An 8,737-nucleotide genomic window follows, 5' to 3' on the forward strand; every position below is an offset into this window, starting at 1 on the left:
CAGTGACACTTTGAAGCAACCAATCGGAATGAATTCTTTGTTGGGAGATAGTATGCAGTCGAAGTTTTATATATGCATGTAGATGTTTATTTTTTATGTAAATGAGATGTTTATTTTTAATATAAATGAGATATTTTAATGTATTTAATGGTCAATTTAGGATGGTCATTTTAGTAGATATACGGATGATTATTTTAATTTTTATGTAGATGATTATTTTGAGTGGATTGAGTTTAGTTATATATAATTAAAATATGTTGGATGTTCAATTCATTAGGTATGTAAATGATTATTTTTATTCTTAAGTGGATAGTTATTTTTACCAAGAGTGAGTGGCGTGTGGCAAGGCAAGCAGTGAAGGTGGAGTGGAATGATTATTGATGAAGGTGGGGGTGGCCGCTGTTTGAAAAAGAAGAGGGTATTGAAATGAAATATTTTGGTAAATTAAAATTTTGGATGGTTATTTTTTTTAAATAATTAATTAGATTTTTTAAAAATTTGAAATTTAAAATTAGGGGATTTGAAATTTGAAATTTAATGTAAAATAACTGAATAAGAATTTTTGAATTTAGAGTAGATGAATTTTTATTATTTATCCCTATTGGGCTAAATAATTAGCCCATTGTACATATTGTACAAACACCCCATTGGCTCCCTAGCGGGATTCATAAGTTATATATGTTAACTCATGTGAACAAATTTACCAATAAGATTTCCTCGTTTACTTTATTGTCATTTAAATTTGCATTCAAATATAAATGTAAAAGAAGAAAATAAAGTCATAGTCTGAATTTATAAAGTTAAAATAAAGTTCTAACAAGCATAAATTAAAGTTACTCTTCTTTGAAGTTATGCGTTTCTAAACCTAAATAAAAAAACTCTAAAGGTATATAAACATGTAAAACTGCGACCCAAATCATTAAATTAAGGGAATCAACGTAACTCTTATAATAAAAGGTCAAAATTTCTCTTCAACATCGTATTGACCTGACAAAAAATACTCTGTCAAGAATCTATGGGCTTCACGTTTTATCGGATCTGATATTTTATCTCCATACCATGGCTTTTTGTTCAGATTAAAGCACATTTTCTTAACATGTATATCATCTTCTCTTTGTTGGTCTTCTAAAGTTTCATTGTCTTCTTTCGGAACCTTATTGAGATCAAACTGCATGGATCTGTCAATTCCAACAGAGGAGATATCATCTAAATTATCTTTTAAATTAGACTCTTTCCCATCTAGACTATCAGGAACTATTTCTCCAGAATATTCAGGTAATACTGAAAATATTCACATGCATACAACAAAATAAGTATACCTAGAAGAAATTGAGAACTCCCAAGTCATTAGATACTGACTTAGAAAAAAACCGGACAACAATATGCTAAGACAATTTTAAAACTAAATGCAAATTATCTGTGAATTACCATCTCCCCTGTTGGTAGTTTGGGCAAATTTCATAGACAGAAGCTCTGTAGCAAATGTTGTGCTTGCAGAGGATGATGAAAAGTCCTTAGTTTTTATTTGTCCTGTTCCATCGTCATGTTATGTTCACTAATGTTTAAAAAACGTAATACTATTAGAATTGATATTGAATATTAAATATCAAGATTATCAAAACTGCAATATTAAGAACAACAACAACTGAAACAATATTAAAGATTTAACGTAAACTAACTTTAGACGAAAAAACCGTTGAAAAAAATGGAAAATCTGCTTTTACTTATGAAAATTCACAATACAATAATTACTTAACTACAAATAAAAAATACACCAAATTTTTTGTAACCAAAGAAAACAACGTACAACGTTGAGTTTATTTAACTTAGTTCATGACACAAAGATCATTTTTAAATTACGTTAAAATTCTTCATATAAGCATTACGCAATATTATCGATATTCTTTGAAGAATTTTCTGTAGGGTCTTCTATATCATCCTCCCTTGTCACCTATAAATCTCCAATGTCACCTTCCGCTGACATGTTCAACCCTGGCTGTGGAGAAAAACCAACTTCAGCTTCTTCATTCTCTTTTCCCATGTCATACAAATCTCGTGGTTTCACATGAACCACAACACTCCATTTCTTAGCTACTTCATCATCCACATAGCATACAAGCTGAGCTTCTAAAGCTAATATGTACGGTTCATCGTCTTCTCGATCACCAGTGTGTATCGAATGAGAGAAATTAACGCTGGTAAGCTCTAAATGGTCTTGTTTGATGCCTCTACTGGTAGTGGTATCAGCCCAAACATATTTGAACAATACCAATGTGAAATGACAGCTATAATTCAATTCAATTATATCTACAATTTTTTCGTAATACGGAACACTACCAACAGCCACTCTATTATCACGCATGCTTGCATAACTTCTTGTATTAGATGACACATATACTCAACTATTTTGGATTTTCAGCCCGTCTTTCTTTGTGATCGTTCTAAACTTGTGCCCGTTAACATTGTATACCCCCAAAATGTCTTGCCTGAAACATGGGACTGCATGCAAGCAACTTTTTCTTTCGAATGAAGGGTACTTTCCATTGGAACCTCGAACAACAAAATATTCATGCTTTATATTAAAATTGGATTTCATAAAGTACAAATTCTAGCCTAAAAACACATTGGTCATGTTAATATTCTATCAACCTCATGCTTAAACCACGGAGAAAATTTTACATGCACAACACTGTCTATCTTAGATTGCGACCTTGTCTGAGCTCGTAATCTTCGCTTTGTTTTTTTCTCTAAATATACTTTATGAGAGAAAAGAAAATTAGTCCAACTAGTCACTAGGTGAAAAGAGTTATATTCATGTTTTAAAAATACATGTGTATACTTACTCAACAAACAGAACCACGGCCTCGCAGTTGACTAGAACATGACGATGTGCTTGATGTTTTTCCATTGGAGTGAGTTCAAAATGCAAAACAGCCCCTAATGCCTTTCCAATAGCTGAGAACAAAGTTTCCCCTAAATTATGCGTAACATCAACGGGTTAATCATCAACTCACCTTGGTCGGTTGATTCTAGTTCCAATATTATCTAAATATCTAGAACAAAAAGTCAAAATTTCCTCAGGTAAATAGCCTTCCGCAATTGACCCTTCTGGTTGTGCCGTATTACGAACATATTGCTTCAAACGACCTAGATACCTTTTATATAAGTACAACATAATGCTCAGTATTTACACAATTAATTCAACTGATTGTATTAAAGGGATTTATTAGCAAGCTAACCTTTCTACTGGATATATCCACTGATAATGTACTGGTCCACCAAGATTTACTTCATCAACGAGATGCACCGTGAGGTGAACCATGACGGTGAAGAAGGATGGAGAGAAAATTATTTTCATCTGACACAGGATTTGCACAACATGATTTTGAAGGTCAGTAAGCTGTATATGATTTATGGCTTTCCCACAAAGTCCTCAAAAAAATAATGACAAATTTGCAATCGCATTGGACACCGAACTCAAAACTGCATTCTTCACCAAAATCAGAAGTAATTATTCCATCAGAATATGGTAGTCGTGACTTTTCAACCCAGACAACTTGCGTTGTCGCAAATCAACACAACGAGCAATATTGCTAGAGTAACCATCTAGAAAGACCACATTCTGCAGAGTCTTAAAAAATACACCCCTTTATGAATTTGACATCGTAAATATTGTAGAAGGATATTTACCACCTTTGCCTGGCCACAATTCAGGCCTTATGCTCATGTATTGTAAATATTTGTGAGCTTTAAGATTGTCTTTTGATTTTCTGCTATCATTTAAGATAGTGAATACCACATTGTCATAGACATTTTTTTCTACATGCATCACATCAAGGTTATGACGCAACATCTGATCCTTCCAGTATGGGAGGTCAAAGAAAACACTCTTTTTCCAATGCAAGTCATCTTCATCTGCATCCTGACCATTGCGTCTTTTTTTGGATGTCACAGTTGAAATCTTCCCAAATGAAATCTGCACATTAGACTGTTACCTCAATACATATGTTCCGAGTAACTTCTTCGGTGGATCTCTACCTTCGACTTACCCATCAAATCCATTCCGGTCTAGTCTGTATTTATGTCCCTAATTTAAAAGGTGATGATGGTCCATGAAACCATTTTTACTGTCTTTCAGACGATGAAGCTTAGCGTCCAAGTTACACGCAGGACAAGCTAACCCACTGTGCGTATTCCAACCAGATAGGTTTCCCAATCCTGGAAAATTGCTGATAGTCTACATTAGTGCCGCACACATCTTGAAAGTGTTTCCCTCTCTGGCATCATATATTTCAACGCCATCCTATAATTACTTTAACTCATCTACCAAAGGCAGCAAGTAAACATCTATGTTGTTACCTGGCATTTTTGGCCCAAGAATAAGCGTGGATAGAATGAAAGATGTCTGTTTCATGCAAAGCCAGGGCGGAAGATGATATGTAATAAGAATCACAGGCCATATGGAATAATTGTGCTCATATTCCCAAAAGGATTAAATCCATCACTCGCCAAGGCTAGAAGAACATTGCGTGGATCCTTCGAAAAGTTAGTATACTTTACATCAAACTTTTTCCATGCTTCAGCATCCCTTGGATGCCTAAGGAAACTATCATTATTACGCGCCTCTTTATGCCATAACATGTCATTTGATGTCTTGCTGCACATGAATAACCGTTGCAGTCGTGGTATGAGAAGAACGTAACGAAGAGTCTTTGCTACTATAGGTTTCTCATTTTTCTTCACAAGTATGTTGAGCCTAACAATAGAGCCCTTTTTAGTCTTCTGTTTTCATCTTGAACACCCACATCGCTTGCACCTGGTCAAGTTTTCATCATCACTTTGATACAGCATACAATCATTTGGACAAGCATCTATCTTGGTGTATTCAATACCCAACTTTCTTATTGACTTCCTGGCTTCCTACAATGTCTTTGGAAGTTTTGCTTGTTCGAATGCATCTCGCAGTAAGTCAAAAATCATGGTCATTACCTTGTCACTCACACCGCACATACACTTAATATGATAAAGCTTCACTAAGAACGATAATTTGGAGTACTTTGAGCATCTGGGATATAACTTCTGCTCTCCATCTGACAGTAGATCATTAAAATCCCGCGCCGCGCAACTTGGACCTTCATATAAGTACAGCAACACGTCTTCATCATCTTTGGCATGTTCTATTATTGTTGTGTTTTCACTCCCATGTTGCAGCGTGAAATTGAATACCTCGTTGACCATTTGGTGCTTATGATTCACTTGGGATATCGGATTTTCATCTACTCGTCCCAATCCAGATCTCTCTTCAACCGGCTTCTCACCATGACGCAGCCAAATGGTATATCCAAGGGAAATAGTCGTAACAACAGATGATCGTATGCATTCTCTCTTGTTTGCATAAGTTGAAACCCACATTTAGGACATAGACACTTTATCATGCCATCGGAGGATGTATTCGCAAATACAAAGTCTAAAAAATTGTTCAATCATTGCCTATATTCCATACTATTCTGTGACTTTGAAATCCAGCTTTTATCAATATCTAGTATAGTATCAAATATATCAAACTAATTAATAGTGACATACGAATTATGAGAAAATAATCTTGTAAAAATTTTCATCCATCAGAACGATCCCAATTTAGTTTATTGCTTTAATTAAGTTTAGCGAATTGCAGTCACTACAAAATTTACATAGGTTTGCACAATAAAAATATCTTTCCTTCACTTACTACTATTTTAATAAAAATAAATGTGACCAATAATATTTAAACAAAATACAACAACCAATTGTCTTATGAAAATTTTTTTATGTTTTTTACGTTGTTATTATTTAAAATTCTGTCGATGTACGTTAAATATTTAAATGTGTAACTAATGTTTTTATTAAATATTTTGTTAATTCTATTTGTTTTATGTAAATTATTTATTACGTGTCTTAATACTTAGTAGTATGTATTTTTATTTTAGCTAGGTTAAGTATTATTGATTAATAATTAAATTAAACTCCAATATATTTTAAATATTCAACTATTCATGTACCTTAATTAAAATATTTTATATCACCTGGTAGAGAAATTAATGGTAATTATTTAGGGACGACATAATAAAATTCTTAGAACAATGGACAGTCATAAAAGATTTTTATTTTTAATTTACATGTTTTAGTTGTTTGGAAAAGTGTATATAATAAATGTTAGATATAGATATTATTTGGACTCGTATTAATTGGCTTTGTTTTAACTTAATAAAATTATTAAGTATTTGTCAATTAAGGTAATTTTATTAGGACTAATTTATTTTAAATTTTTGTTAATATTTTTTGCTGTACTTTTTGATTTCCTCATATTTATATTGCATTTTATTTTAATACAGCTGAACTTAATTTTCATTTTAATTAATTAATTATTCGGTCATATTAGCTTTTTTTAAGGATTTTTTTCTAAAATAAAATTAAAAAAATAATTATTTTTCAAAACTCCATTTTTTAACTTTAATTTCTCAAATGCGATTTTTTTTACTTAGAGCAAGTACACCGCACCGGCGGCAAACTCTATAATTTTTATAGAGTTCGACTAACCCCTGGCAAAATTCACTTCAAATTCTAAAAAAATTGCTAACTCAAATTCTTAAACTTCACAATGGACAATGACAACTATTATCATCGTCTCCATAGTATATAGGAATACACAAGACTACACAGGAATAAGTCATATTTTTATTGGAAAAATAATGATTTTTTATTATAATAGAAAAAATCCTTGTTAAATATGAATTATTTCCGTGTATCTGTATATTCGGTCCTATTATCTTTTCTTTTATATCATCTTCCAACATAGTTTAACCCACTCTCACCCACCAATGTCCCACTATGTGCATCCTAGAATTATTTTCCATTCATTTAATTCTGGACACAATACAGCTTAGGAATATAGTCTTGTAAGTTTTGCTATTATTTGTGTTAATTGTTAACACATCTAACTAGTAGAAGAACAAAAATGCTATTTGTACACCAAAATCAGCCATTAAAATCAGTCACTACTCATGTATTTGTATATAAATACATGTGTAGTTTAATTTATTTTCAATGTGTATTTATATTTCAACATGTATTTTATACTAATGGCTGACTTTGGTAGCTGATTTTAGTGTACACGTAGCATTATTCGTAGAAGAATTAGTAGAATAATTATTAAGGAATTTTTTCAATTTTTTTACGGAATTAATTATTATTTATTTAGCATTTTATGGGAAAATTTTGGATCTGAATTTTTAATTTCTTGTTATAAAAAAAATAATAAATTTATCTTTTTTATATATAAAAACACACATCTTTTAAAATCAACGTATTATTAAAACCATTCTATTCATATTTCAAATTATAGTAATTAAATTCAAAACATAATGTTTTTATTTTTATTTTGAAAAAAACTATAATTTTAAATCAATAAATATTATTTTAAAATGAGCCACTACCCAATTTAGAATACAATATCCAAAATGATATCATTTGGATTTTTTAATTATTATTTTATTATCTGAAATTATATATTTTTTAATTCTATACTATTTTTAAATATAATTTAATATATGATAAATAACATAAAATAATTATTATTCATCTCTATCATTATTTATAACATCTATTCCGATTAATTTGTTCGATAAAGATTTAATTATACTACATAACTTAAAATGATTAATTTAGTAATAGTTCCTTCTATTAATACTTCTATATTAATACTTATAATATAAAAGGATTAATCGTAGAAATTAGTCGTATAAATAGAATAAATAAATAGAATAGTATTGAATAGTATTCAATTTGAGAAGAGAATCTTTATAGAGGATTTCGAATAGATTCAAAATTTAATAGATTAATAAAATCTATAAATCTGAATATATTACTCCTATTGAATATTCAAATTCATTTTTCTATTACTATCTTTTTTATTTTGTGATTTTATTCTATAAATTTAATTATATTAAATTTATAAATTTTGAAAGTTGAATTTAATTTCTATTTTTAGATTTGTTTTTAAGTTTTACAATATACCATAACAATATACCCTCCCTATATATAAATATAATATTATATAAATATTAAGTATAGAAGATTTTTCCAATAGAAAAAAAGTTTGACCCCTCCCTCTCTATAATGTCTTAGTTTTCTTTATTTTTATTTGGGGGCTTATATATTCCATTTTTTTAATGTACCTCACAATTCAAAAGAATTCGTGGGGAGAGGTCATTTCAGTTCATTTTTCGATCTATAACAAATAGCTTCAAGAGATGATAGAATTAAGAATACCCACTAAAAAAACTAATACAATCCATAATGGGGTACTGGAAAATACAACATTTTTGTTACTTGACCAACCATCAGGAGAAGCAAATACAACCGGTACACTAATCAATAAAATTGATGAAGTAGCAATTAATGCAAAAACAGCCAATTGGAAAGCTATAGTCATGTTTCTAATCCTCCAATTTACCAACAAAAGAAAACTATACCATTTGATCCCAATTCCTCGATTCCGTTATAAAAAAAATTGTAATAAAAAAAATATATTTTGGAGTTTTATCATGAATCTATTGATTTTATATGACGTATTACCTACCCCTTTCTTTTTAGGCATGGATCGAATGTTTGTTTTTATTTCAGAAAAAGACATGCTGGATCATGCATCTTCTATAATATTTAGAAGAATTAAAAGTAACCAATTGATTCACACTGGATA

This window comes from Arachis hypogaea, chromosome 3 (genome assembly GCF_003086295.3).
Source record: "Arachis hypogaea cultivar Tifrunner chromosome 3, arahy.Tifrunner.gnm2.J5K5, whole genome shotgun sequence".
In the NCBI taxonomy this organism is placed as follows: Eukaryota; Viridiplantae; Streptophyta; class Magnoliopsida; order Fabales; family Fabaceae; genus Arachis; species Arachis hypogaea.